Consider the following 14,031-nt stretch of genomic DNA (forward strand, 5'->3'; position numbering starts at 1 on the left):
TTAACTAGTAGATTACAGGCATATAAAGAAATGGGCTCAGGTATAGATTAAAGAGGAAATATTTCACAAAAAATGTGAAAAGTTATTAGGGATATACTTGACAGCTAAGTTTAAGATTTCTGAATAGTGAAGACTAATGAAAGTCTGTAGAGTTAGCTAATTATATTGCAACTATGAAATTGAAATGATGGAACCTTTTCTCATGGTTTCAACTACTACATTATTCAATATAGCTTGTGTATGCTATCCCATAGGGCCATAACAGGATTTTTATAAACTGTTAGGATGAATGCTGACGTGCATCTTACTTTGTTTATCATTCAACTCTGGCCAAAAGGCACTAATTAGAGTAGTTCTGCTACACAATGTTTATATACTAATTATCCTACTTCCTAAACCAAATGTTCCAAGAACTACTAAGAATGCATGGCAAAAAGCCACTGGTTGCAGCATCAAGTATGCTGTTTTACAAACAAAAAGAACAATAGACTCCAAAAGAAAAGAAATAATAGAAAAATTAACATATGATATAAAGTGTGGTGAACAAGACAACTGTATTTTCCTAAAGATGTGGTGAGTGTTATTATGTCAAATAGCATAATAATTTTAGTAAGTATGGAGACTTCCAAAATAAAAATTTAGCAACAAAATTTAATAAAAGAAAATATAAATTTAGAAACTAAAATATTACATGCAGTAAAGGTACATACACACAAATATGTTTTATATTCAAGGCATATTTATGGGAAATATTAGGAAAAAGGAAAAAATTTCAAAGAAAAACACAAATTGGTATTGCAAAGCCCTATTTTTGTACTTTAAATATTTACTGAGTGCCTTCTATGGGCAAGACACTATGATTCCAAAGATGAGCAAAATGTGTTTCTTGCCTTCAAAGAGTTTGTAGTCTGATGGGGAAGGTGTTCAATTAACCAAGAATAAATACAGTATAAAAAAATTTATAAAGTGTTGGGAGATAGTAGCCTATAGAACATGTTACCCAGTCTAGGATTTTATCTTGTGTGTGTTCATGTATATAAACAAATAAATGAATTTTAGAAGTAGGAAGAACTTTCTGGAACTCTCCTATCTTATCTGTCTTCTCCCTCTGGCTGTTTTTGTTTTACACTGTCTGCTACTGTAGTATTTACTCTTCTGGCTATTCCTATCATCTTGCCTTCTTTTTCTGTCCCTCATGTCTTATTAATTTACCTTACCTTTTTAAATTTCCCTACTTGGCTGTGATGCAGAACTATGTACATTTAAGTACTTTTTATTGTTAAAAAAATGTGTCCTAATAAAAACAATGTTAATGTTGAAAATATTTATAGGGCAGCCCTGGTGGCGCAGCGGTTTAGCGCCGCCTGCAGCCTGGGGTGTGATCCTGGAGACCTGGGATCGAGTCCCGCATCAGGCTCCCTGCATGGAGCCTGCTTCTCCCTCTGCCTGTGTCTCTGCCTCTCTCTCTCTCTGTGTCTCTCATGAATAAATAAATAAAATCTTTAAAAAAAAAAAAAAAAAAAAGAAAATATTTATAATAATAGGCTTAGTATGTGTTAGGTTGTTCTAAGCACTTTAATATACATTAACTCACTAAATTTTCACAAAAATCTGATACAGTAGACATTACTTTTATGTTACAAATGTGGAAACTGAGGCACAAAGAGGTTAAGTAAATTTTCTCTGGTTGAATAGTTATTAGAGTGCCCAGCTAGAATATTATCCCTGCCACTGTGGTTGAAGCCATACTGGTTAAATGAAAACAATAGTTAATATTCACTGAGTAATTTACCAGTTCTAGTCATTCTAATCATTCCACAAATACGATCTCATTTAATCTTCACAATGGCTCTGTTAAATAGGTACAATAAACCCATTTTAAAGTTAAAGAAACTAAAGCAGAATCAGTTGCCCAAGTCATATAACTAATAATAATTTTTAAACGTGAGAAAAAAATTTAAGAAAATTGAATTTTTAAAAGAGAAGAAAAATCAAAATCTAAATTATCTTTATTTTCACATGAGGCCATATTCTCTTGGTCAAGACTTTGAAAAAAAAACATAGTTCTGTGCTTCAAGCTAATAATTCTGACTCATTTCAATGTCATTAATCAGAAGTGTTTGCTGGTTCTTCAGCCAAGAAGGAATAAACAGACTTTGCCTTGTCATTTTTCCAATGTGCTCAGTAATTCAGCGAATCATCTTCCTTTCAACTGACATAAACCCAAAGTCCATTTTTATTTTATCTTCTAAATATTACCACAAGAAATTCAGGTTATAGCACATCAAAAAGAGATACAGAATCATATTATCAATTAGTTAGATGGAATCTGACAATCAGGAGACAAAATCAACCCTCTCTGTCTCCATGTTATCAACATGTACACACATCTCACGAATATATCTTAAAGTAAACTTTTGTAATGATCTCCTTATATGCAGACAATATTAGTTTAGGTATATAAAAACAAACCAAGGCATACTGATTTATCTGTGCTACTATAAAATTATAAGTGTAACAAACTCCTCCAAAAAATAATTCAAAATCTAGTTCCTTGAATTCAGGAGAAGTAAATGTCTCTCCAATGACGAGGGAAGCCCTCTTAGAGTACTAGAAGACTTAGTTCAAAAGCACATAAAAATTCAGATTACGAAAAGGGGGTAATTAGGGCCTGCAGCTTTGTTTAGGGTTATTAGTGCCAAGGACAGCAGTCAAAGAGCACATGCAATCAGTCCTTGCACATTATAATTAGATGACGGGAAGGACAGAGCTCTACATCACTACTAAAAATACTACAATCATCATAAGTGAGAAAATGAACCCATTAGCTTTCCCTACCAAATTATTTTTCCAGCTCTGTTACTTAAGCTGTGCAACCAAAAGCTTTTCTAAGCATTCTCGAGAGCAACTGTTTAGGGTGAATATTTTAAATTTGTGCCTACATACTGTTTCAACTCTGCACAAAGACCTAGGGATACATTTGTAGCCAAATCACATGACCTAAAAAAAGTATGGAACTGGATATGATTACATATGTTAGATTTGTGCTGGTAAATATTAAAGCAGAACTGTTTGCTCTGCAGTGTACCTCTGATTTCTGGGAAGAAAATAGAAAAACACCATGGAATGAACATAATCCAAACTTAGTTCTTAAAATTTCAACTTGGTCTTTGCTGCTTGCTTTTGGGCTATTCTTTTATGAGCCCATTTTCCCTTGCCTCAGTGGCTAATCCAAATCCTTTCTATTTGCCTCAAGGTTTCAAAGAAGTCTCCCATCCTTCAAAGTTGATTGAGGGTATCAAGTGTTAACTCTTTCATCAGTGTTGTTCATGGCCTCAAAATTCCTCGTTTTTTAGACCTATTATTCTATATTAGAGGAAAAGCTGACTTGCCCTCACTCTCTTCTTTCTCATCATTCCCAACCCCCATCCCCCTGTATCAGGCTAGTAACTTATAAAAAAGCACTGTTAATTCTACTACCTTCAACACTGCAAGACGATATGTTCTCAACTATGCTTCTCTTACCTCTCATTTTTCAATGCAACAAACACGTTTAAGAACTATTTAAACTGAGACACCAATAACTAAGATGGCGTCCTTAAATAACCCAGAGACCATCCTCCCTTTTGTCCTCAAACACATACTTATTATCTTCCAAAAATCTCTTAGTTTTCATTTCATATGAGATCACTATCTCCATCTAGTGATAATTCACTGAGAGAGTACATAGCCCAATTCAGGTTGTGTCCTCATATAATTCTTCCTCCTTATTCCAGTTTAGAGCAATCTCTCTCCTTTCTCTGTTCCAATCATCTGGCACTAACCAGAAACCACACTATACTGGCAGTTATTGTTTCTGTATCTATTTTATATTGCATATCACATATCATACATATCTACTTCTTTAAGAGGAAAAGAGTTAAGCCTTACAGTCAGAAAAAACATGGATCTAGTCTAGACTCTACCTGTTCAGGATTATATAACCTTAGACAAAGTCACTAATCCTCCCTGGCTCATACAGGGTTATTGTGGGGATTAATAATTTAAAATACAGGCATAGTATAAGTCAGTATTAAATATAAATTTTCTTCCTCATTAAAATAAAAAATAGCATGTGAATATAGAAGTGAGAATTTATTAAACCCATACTTCTGAGTTCCTCACTTTGTTTTCATTATATAAGCAAGAATTGAAAGCAAAAATGAAAATGTCACCTTTTAAGGAGTCATTCAAGAAAGGTAAGAGATGTTCATATGAGCTTTCACTTACTGTACTCTAACAAGAAGTTATTATTTTGTCCTCTTCCCTTCTCCACTGAAAGTGCAACCCTCTGAAAATTATATAAGCTGACAAGAGAGTTTCTATCTCACCATGGCAGATTTAATACTGCAGTTGTTATACCCATCAGATTGTTACTGCGTTATCATTATCCAAGTAGACGTTTACCAACTGAGGACAGGCACTATTTAACCAGGTTTACCGCTAATGGATGTACTTAACTGCAAGCATGCATTTCTCTTAAACAAATCATGTCACAAGATAAGACTCTAAACATGATAACCAGAGCCAAAATGAAATCCCATCACCTACAATTAGCTTCAACTATTCATATGAAGAACAGAGCACATTATGGAAATATCAATTTTTTCCTTTTCCATAGACATAAATTAATAATATTTATATTTTTTTATATATGCAAAAGGAATCTTTGGCTTTCTCCCTTAAAATTATAGAAAGGAACTTAGAAAATGACACAATGCTTATTACATTTTGAATGAATTCTATTTTAATACATACCCCAAATATTCTATGTATAATTATCCTCCATTTCAAGTAGTCAATTAATAATCCTTTATGATCTTTATCTTTTTATAAATAAGCTTCACTTATTTATAAAATGGGAAAATGGGAACTACTCTGTCTCTTATGCTAGTAGAATTAATGACTGTGGTTTACCATTAACATACCAGGTTTCAAAATTTAACTTTATTCTTATTTTGCAAAACTACCCTAGGTTTTGAAAGGTAACTTCTTATTACCTTATTTGGATAAATTATTTTCAATACTAGCAATCCTATCTTGCAAACATTTTTAGTTGGACATTACATCATTTACTGTATCATTGAAATAAAAATTAAAATGTAAACAATCAGTTGAGATTTGCTTTCTCATTCTCCCTTTATCTGTTTTTACAGTTAAGAAGACTCTTCATGGACCTCTGAAATTATCTGTCTCTTCATTAATGAACTGCTTAAGAGAGAACGTAAGTTTAGATTTTTTAAAAACATAAAGCTTAATAGTTTGTAATGTAATTGCAGCCACATCTTATCTCCAAATATCTTACCCTCAAGATCTTCTAAGTTTAAAAACAAAGGAAGAATCTGTAGAGATGACTTATGCACATTAGTGAACATTACAAATGAAATTCCAAAGTAAACAGCCATCTGGGAAAATATCTCCAAGAAAAGATTAATAACCTAGCTATATAAAGAATTTAAACAAATTATAAAGAAAAATATCAAGGTTTCAATAGCTTAATGAGTAAGGAAACAAAAAGGATATTTATTTTTGAATTTTCTCACAAAAGAAAATCAAATGATTAATAAAAGTATAGAAAAAAAATTGAGTTACTTTCACTAATCAAACAATTCAAATTTAAGAGATAGCCCCAGAGTTAAATCTATGAAGACAGAAAGGCTAAAAAGGATAGGGAAAAAAGCTATTACTATCTCTGCCTTTTTACCCCATACCGAGGGGAAAATAACTTGTTCAAGGTCACAGAGTAAATGAATGGCAGACCTAGAGTCAAATATAGTTGAGTGTGAATTGAAAACTCTTACTATTATAGTATATTTCTTCTTATAAAAAGTGCAAGGAGCAAGATAAATAGCATCCACATATTGTAATTTGAAATTAGTGTTAGGGGCAGCTCTGGTGGCTCAGCGGTTTAGCACTGCCTTCAGCCCAGGGCCTGATTCTGGAGACCCAGGATCAAGTCCCACGTCGGGCTCCCTGCATGGATCCTGCTTCTCCCTCTGCCTGTGTCTCTGCCTCTGTCTCTCTCTCTCTGTGTCTCTCATGAATATATAAATAAAATCTTAAAAAAAGAAAAAGAAATTAGGGTTAGACTATGAGCAAATGTAGTTAGGTAAGGCTAAGAGAAGTAACATGTGTAGCTATAGTACCACTAAATTTATGAAATTTGGAAGTTTCAAGGAACTGAAAAATATCAGCCTCTCTTCTTGACTAGATGAGGAAATTGCGCTGGTTTATTGTAAATACTGAATCTTGAAAATTAAGATAACTATTTGACTTTATGTATTCAAATATGTCCCTTAACCACTGAAGGTCTCATATCAAATCCACAACTTAATAAGTTGGACTAGATGATATCTAAATTCTCTTGTGGTTTCAAGTTTTCCTGTTCTGAAAATACATATTTGTCAAATGAAAAAATCAGCGCTACTGCTCAACTGGACAAAAGAACACAAGTCTAGATAGAAACAGAAGCGAAAAGTATGAAGCCAAAAGATATCAGACACGGGGAAATACTTATTATACTTGGGAATAGAATAGTGTGCAGAAATTACTAAATATTTAAGCCAGTTGTTCAGTCTTCCATTGTCAAAAGTTTATAGCTTACTAAATTAGATATTTTTCCCCCTGAACGAACAGCTCTCAAATTTAATCTTAGAAATATATGAAAAATTAAGATTACCTTTGGGAAAAAAAAATCACTGTATAGTCAACTCTGGTAGAATACTTCAATTAAAAAAGGCAAGTGATAATTATTTTCAGAATAGAAAACAGTGAGAAATCATTTGAATTCCATTGACATAAAAAGGTCAGAAAAGTAAAATAATAAAAAGGCCGTTCTGGTATTTTTTTACACAGAAGTAGTTTTATTTTTGAAAATTCTACTAAATAGTGCAATATAAATTTATTAATAGAAATAATATGAGAAGTATATATATACTGATACAGTGATTGAAGAATAGCAATAATTAGTTTTTCTAATGGAATAATTTGTATCAACATCTTTGCCTTTCCTAATGGAAATATTATCACTCTGGACAATTTATTAGAAAATAGCATTTAACCATGTAATCTCATAAATTATTTTTTAACAACTTTATTGAGAAGTAATTTATATATCATAAGATTCACCAAATTTAAGTCTACAATCCAATGATTTCTAATAAATTTACATCATGCAACCATTACCATAATCTAGTTTTGGAACATTTTTGTTGCTCCCAAAAGTTGCCTTATGCCTGTTTATAGTTAATCCCCTAAGTATCTTGCAATTCCAGCCCCAAGCAACTACTGATCTAATTTTCATCTCCATAGATTTCCCTTATCTGGACATTTCATATAAATGGAATCATATAATTTGTTACTTTTACACTAAGAAGATTTTTCTATGGCCCAAAGTACTTTTTTATAGGACTCTCAGAATAAAATTCACCTAACGTCAACCAAAGATGAAAATCTGAGATGTTTATCAGAAATTGTCATCATCCATAGATTGAATGAAAAGGAAAAATTTTGATTTCTCAGAGATACTAAAAGAACCTTCAAACTTCACATTCTTATTGCCATTAAAAACACACGCAGAATTACAGAATCATTAAGTAAGTAGAAGTTCCATTTGTTATTTGCTTCAGTATTATATCAAGGAGAAAGAAAACTAGACTAGGAATCAGGACACTTAGAATATTTTTTTCATACTAAGTGATTCTTAGTCATGATACCTCAAGTGTTGCCTATTATGAAAATAAATCAGAAGTGCTCAGAAAATTCTCAAAGGCAAATAAACTAACCAAAGTAATGAAATGTTGGCCTAGAGGCCTCAGCAGATATCCAAAAACTTTAAACAACTCAATAAATTTTTATCAAATATTTACCATACAAAACTACATTTTTTTCCCCTAGGCACAATGGGGTACATAATAGAAATACAGTAAGGTAATGTTTTACCCTTCAAGTGTTTAAATTTCTACTGGGAAAGATAAATTACACACATGAAATAATTTGCAAAGAACTCAAGATAGAAAACAAGTGACAAAATGTGAAGTCAGATTTGGGACTGAAAGAGATCAAGGTGGGGAAAAATACTGTGGGCTAGAAAGATCACTAGAGAACACAGAGGGAGCTGACCTTAGGGTGACTCTTGGAAGTGGCTCAGAATTACATAGGGGCCCAAAGAGAGTGGTTTTCTAAATAAGAAGAATATTATGGTCAATTTGCACAGAGAAAGAAGAAAGTTATTTCAATCATAAGGAAACAAACCCAATTAGAACAGTCATTATGAATGGACTATAATATTTGGCTGAAAATAAGAGGATAAGAAAGTGGGTATAAGTGTCAAACTTCAACTTTCTCCTCTGATTACTCTTCTGGAAACAGCAGACTTTGGAAGTACTGGATAAGGTTTAGAAAGGAGGAATTATAATAAGTGTGCCTGAACACCCAGTAACTTAAACTCTTTACTTTCGTATAAAACAAGATATGAGTCTCTATCCTCTCTTCCTCTATTAAAACTCAGACATTTCCTTTCAAGGGTTGCATAATAGAGGGCAGTCCATTAGATGAATCAGTTCCAGGAGTTGGCATTGGCAAACAGGAACAGCTCTCCCTTTCCTCGGGGACTGTGAAGCCCAGCCAGGACTTCCAGTCCATCTAAGTCTACAAAATACATGTTAACAGGTCATGAGTGGGGTACTACCTCTATATACATTTGAAGAAATGAAAGGAAATGAACAATGAGGTTTTACTACGTACCAGACTCTGCTAAATACAGAAATAATAAACATGACCTCATTTGATATTCTGAACCTATGGAGTAGGTAAGTATTGTTCCCATTTTAAAGATAAAGAATCTGAGTCATATTGTTTAAACGTGGATTTGGTGCTAACAAGTGACTGAGCTAAGCTTCAAAGTCAGGCCAGTCTGATTCCAAAGCCTATGTTCTTTCCACTTAACCACTTTGTGTCTACAGAGTATGCTTATCGAAAACCTTTTCTGTGGCACCTGGGTGGCTCAGTTGGTTAAGTGTTTGCCTTTAGCTCAGGTTATGATCCCAGGGTCCTAGGATTGAGCTCTGCATTAGGCTCCCTGCTTATCAGGGAGTCTGCTTCTGCCCTTCCCCCCCCAGCCCCCCACTCAAGCTCTCTTTCTTATGCTCGCTTTCTCTATCTCAAATAAATAAAATGTTTTTTTAAAAATAAAACCTTTTCAAATAATAATTTTAATAGTTGCCAGTTTTTATTTTTTTTAAGATTTTTATTTATTTATTCATGAGAGACACAGGGAGAGAAAGAGAGAGAGAGAGAGAGAGAGAGAGGCAGAGACACAGGCAGAGGGAGAAGCAGGCTCCATGTAGGGAGCCCGACATGGGACTCGATCCAGGATCTCCAGGATCATGCCCTGGGATGAAGGTGGTGCTAAACCTCTGAGCCACCTAGGCTGCCCCTAGCTGCCAATTTTTAATACCAAAATGTTCTAGGTTCTTTTCTGTGTACTGAATAAGTATTATTATTAATCTGTATTAAAAGCCTGGAAGAAAAAAAAAAGCCTGGAAGAGAGTAATTATATCCCTGTTTTACAGGTGATTAAACTATGACCTAGAGAGGCCTAGAGAGGCCAAGTTAAAAGAGCTAAGTGGCAGAGCTGGCTTCAAATTCAGGTGTGCTTGATGTCAACCCATCCCTCTTCATACTATGCCATACCTTCTTATTTGTTATGCATTTAAAAAAAAGAAATATTGTTATTTATACATGGGTATATGTACCCATGAACTTCCTTATATGTTTCTTTGTATTTTCTGTTTATCTGAGAACGATAAATTCTGAAATACCGGGACGCATGGGTAGCTCAGTTGTTGAGCATCTGCCTTTGACTCAGGTCATGATCCTGGGATCCTGAGATTGAGTTCTGCATCCAGACCCCTGCAGGGAGCCTTATCCTCCCTCTGCCTATGCCTCTGCTTCTCTATCTCTCATGAATAAACAAATTGTGAAACATCCACAAACTGGATGTAAAAAGTATTTTTATTTTTTAATTTAATTTTACTTTTTTTAAGTAAAAAGTATTGATGTAAGTTCTAAGATTCTTCTTTCTTTACCCTCTAATATAGATACTGATAAAATAAATCCAATGGACACTATTAATTTGTCCTTTTAAAACTGACACCATCAATATCCACTTCTAACATACCCACATTTTTAATAATATTTCTGATGGGTGGTCTGCTATAATTAATAGTTCCTATGATGAAGAGAAAAGCTGCTTATCCACAACTTACAAATGGTTCTGATATATGGAGTTAACCGAATCTGTTTACAAGTACCATTTCCATGTGGCAGATTTTTCATGTATTTGAAGATAGTGTTCAGGTTTACAAATCTTTATCATAAATTAAACTTCTCAAAATACATCAGTTACTCTTCCTGTAACTGATGCAAGTCAAGTATCTTGCCCCTCTGGAGTAAGAGTAAGGATGCTGTTGTCTCTTCTAGAAGACAGCCCTCTGAAAAAACTGAAGCTCCCTCTCACACTCTCCTTCAGAATCTTTGGTTCAACTTCCTCATTAATCAGGGATTCAGTCTGTAGACCCTTGCCCCTCCTTCCCACCCAAATCCCGGTTACTCTCCTTTGAATTTACTCTGGCTTGTCTGGGTTTCTCTTAAAATGTGATAATTTAAATGTACACCAACCAACATGCAATACAGTGAGACCTTTTTTTCTTTTTACATTAGCAATGTCACTCATATACATCCTTCTCTTGTTTTTAGTTTAGCTTCTTGTCTTAAATTCCTTTCCTAAAGAAACACTATAACCCTTCACCCTCGCCTTTAGTTTCTGCCTCTTCTAATGCAGTCTGAACACTGATTAATCTTCCTAAAACCTCATTATATATCTTTCTTCTACTCAGAAATTATGTATCTCAGTTGCTTACACTAAAGTCTGAACTCCTCCTAGGTGCTGATTTTAACTTACTTGCTCAGCTTTATCAGCCACTGATATATTTTATCTATTCGTTTACTTATTTATTTTTAAGGGGTAAGGGAAGGATAGAGGGAGAGAGAGCCTCTTAAGCAGGCTCTTAAGCATGCTGAGCTTGATGTCACAAACCTGAGATCATGACCGAGCAGAAATCAACGTTGGATGCTTAACTGACAGAGCCACCCAGGTGCCCCCTGATCTATTTATAATTCTGAACCATGCAATTAGAATATTGACAATTCTCCAAATATATCTCTTGCTTTCATGTCTTTGTCCCTTGCCTAGTGTTAGTTCCATATGGAATGCCTACCAATCCTCTCTTCTGTGTCCTGAAATATCATCCTTTTCCCTAAGACTTAATTCTTATCTCTTAGTCATCCCTGCTGAGAGCAGTCTGTCCTATCTGGATGTTCTTGACCCTCTTTTTAGAAGACTATTTCTTGCTTCTTGTCTTCAATTTAGTTGTGTCTTAAATATTCTATTAGGCTCTAATACTGAAGCTAGAGAATATATCCTACTAAGTTAATACTGTGTGTGGTAAATACAAACTTTGTCGTTGGCATATGATATAAATCTCCATCTGATCAATTGTTTCAACAAATATTTAGTATTCATCTGATATATACCAGACATTTTGCTAAGTTTTTGGGATATGAATCTGAAGAAATGTGGTCCTTACCTTTGATGAGCATGCAATACAATGAGAGCTGAAGTATTTAAAACAAACAAACAAACAAACAAACAAACAAACACTCTTTCATGCACAGAAGCAGCCCAAATCTCTGCTTGAGTGGTTAGGAGACCTGATCCTTAAACGACGGGTAGGAATTTAACAAACAAATAGCTCAGCAAATTATTGTTCACAGTGATATGATGGAGGTGATGAAATCTATTCTCAGAGATTAGAGAATTTGTAGGAATAAGAAATATTACAGAAGATACTGCATAATGAGAGGATATCACAGAATACTACCAAAGGAAGCCAGGTGCTTGGAAAGGGCAGTGTTTACATTAGTAGTATTAGGTGATTAGCAGTTAGGGATGAGCTGATGTAAAGGTGATAATGCAAGAAGCTGGCCACAGTAATTTGTGTTGTCTGTGTTTTCAGGAAGAGGTGTGTCTTTATTTCGCCTGCAGTAAAACTGATGACTACGGGCAAGTCTGTACTCCACCCAAAGTGAATCATTTTTTTAAGGATGTAACTGAATGTTGAGTTTTAGAACTGAGTTTACTGGTGATGGTGGATTAAAATATCATGTAAATAACTACTAGCTTTCTTAATATCATGTGTAGAACATGGATTTTTCTCAAAAGTAGCACAACTTGGTAAAATAGAAAGAGAAAAAGGCTAGTCATCACACTCTGGAACACTACTGCTCATTTTCCAGAGGGAGTACCTGCTGTGAGGATAAAAAAAAACGAGGAAAAGATATTTGGCAGATTATAGTTATTCACACCCTTGTTAGTTAGATTCATCTAGTTAAACATTTGTTTAACTTTATTTTGCTCTTTTTAGGAGGCTCATTAAAGACTAAAAAATGAGAGTTAAATGCTTTAGGCTAGCATTCAATACTTTAACTTGTCTTCTAAATCCTAGGAGAGTCTCAAAATTGTGAGAGTTGCTCTCCCATTTAAACTGTTAAGACTCGACTTCTGATATATTCCTCTGTTCATGACTGAACAGAACCAGGAGGCTGAGGCTCAAGATTGAGGGCTCTGGTCTGGGCAAGATCCTCTCTTCACCCTCCTCCCCCGATGAGCCAAGGCCTTCTACAGTTCCCCAGGGGAGTGAGCTTCAGCAAGGCACCTCTACTCCCCGGCCCATGCTCTACTCTGCATTCCTGTCTCCATTTTGCTTCCTATCCTCCAGAAAGAGTCTTACTTTTCCTTACTGTGCCTCCAATATTTCAATAATTCTAAGAAGTGCATTTCTTTTCTTTTTTTTTTTTTCCCTTCATTCTTTAACACCACAGAAATTAGTATGTGTTTTGCAGTCAATGCACATCACAGCTTAACTGGCTACATTTTCTTAGTAGTCTACTACAAAGTAATAGTGGACCTTAAAATCAGTGGCTTAACACTTTTATGAATTCCATCTAACTTGGCTCCTATGTATCCAAAATCCTCCCCCACAGAATCATACCTGTTTTATCAAAACTAATTGAGTGTAAAATGAGACTTTTAAAAAAATATAGTTGAAACAGACATCTTTTTGTTATTGTTTTCAGACTTCTAAAAGCAACCTTTGGTAGCTCCCAAATGAATCAGATTATCAGATTAAGAACCTGTCCACCTAACTCTGGGAAATGAACAAGGGATGGTGGAAAGGGAGGTGGGTGGGGGAGTTGGGATGACTGGGTGAGGGGCACTGAGGGGGGCACTTGACGGGATGAGCACTGGGTGTTATGCTATATGTTGGCATATTGAACTCCAATAAAAAAATATATACAAAAAAAAAAACTTGTTGAAACCTTTACAAAAAAAATCCTGAATAATATTATCTGTAGGTCCTTCTGAATTAGTTCCTCAGAACCACTTAATAGTTATAATTAAATAACAAAAGATACACACCTTTGGTGGGGCATGATTTACCTGGAACTTAAGTGATTTGGTTAGAATTATTCTTCATAGCAGAATGTAATGGACACAACACTGGATAAGGAATCAAATAATGTTCTCTGATCCACATTACCTTAGCTGAAAATAAAAGAGTTAGACATGATTTTAGTTCCTCTCAAACACTTAATTTCTGTGGTTTTCAGTATTGGTATTTTGATAAAGATCACCTTTATTGGTGGAAAAAAAAAGGGGGAAACAGATTTTAAAATCTAGGACACGACTGTAATTCTAGCAGCTGAATTTGAACATTGTTTTGAGTTAAAGGAATCTGCTCTCTCCTTTCAGTTACAAGTGATGAGACATTTTGGCACCTGCAACCTGGCATTCTTTCCCTTTCTTGCTAACTTCCTTCCTCCGATTGCTGCAGACAGGTTGTAGCAAGTAATGCTCTCTTTAGGAGAGAT

General features: G+C 34.6%; 1 protein-coding gene and 1 long non-coding RNA gene across 9 annotated transcripts in view; one reads left to right on the forward strand and one right to left on the reverse strand.

Moving 5' to 3' along the window:
* AFG2A (AAA ATPase AFG2A) overlaps positions 1 to 14,031 on the reverse strand; it is a 353,318-nt gene that overhangs the window by 161,935 nt on the left and 177,352 nt on the right. The window lies entirely within an intron of this gene.
* The window catches only part of LOC144291546 (uncharacterized), a 61,713-nt gene that overhangs the window by 12,477 nt on the left and 35,205 nt on the right, over positions 1 to 14,031 (forward strand). The window contains exons 2-4 of one of the 3 annotated variants that reach the window (XR_013358874.1): positions 5,196 to 5,263; positions 7,351 to 7,634; positions 8,564 to 8,832. This is a non-coding gene — a long non-coding RNA (uncharacterized LOC144291546). Of the gene's footprint in view, positions 1 to 5,195; positions 5,264 to 7,350; positions 7,876 to 8,563; positions 8,833 to 14,031 lie in introns of those variants that run through there. The other 2 variants (XR_013358875.1, XR_013358873.1) reach the window with 2 other exon arrangements.

This window comes from Canis aureus, chromosome 20 (assembly GCF_053574225.1).
Source record: "Canis aureus isolate CA01 chromosome 20, VMU_Caureus_v.1.0, whole genome shotgun sequence".
In the NCBI taxonomy this organism is placed as follows: Eukaryota; Metazoa; Chordata; class Mammalia; order Carnivora; family Canidae; genus Canis; species Canis aureus.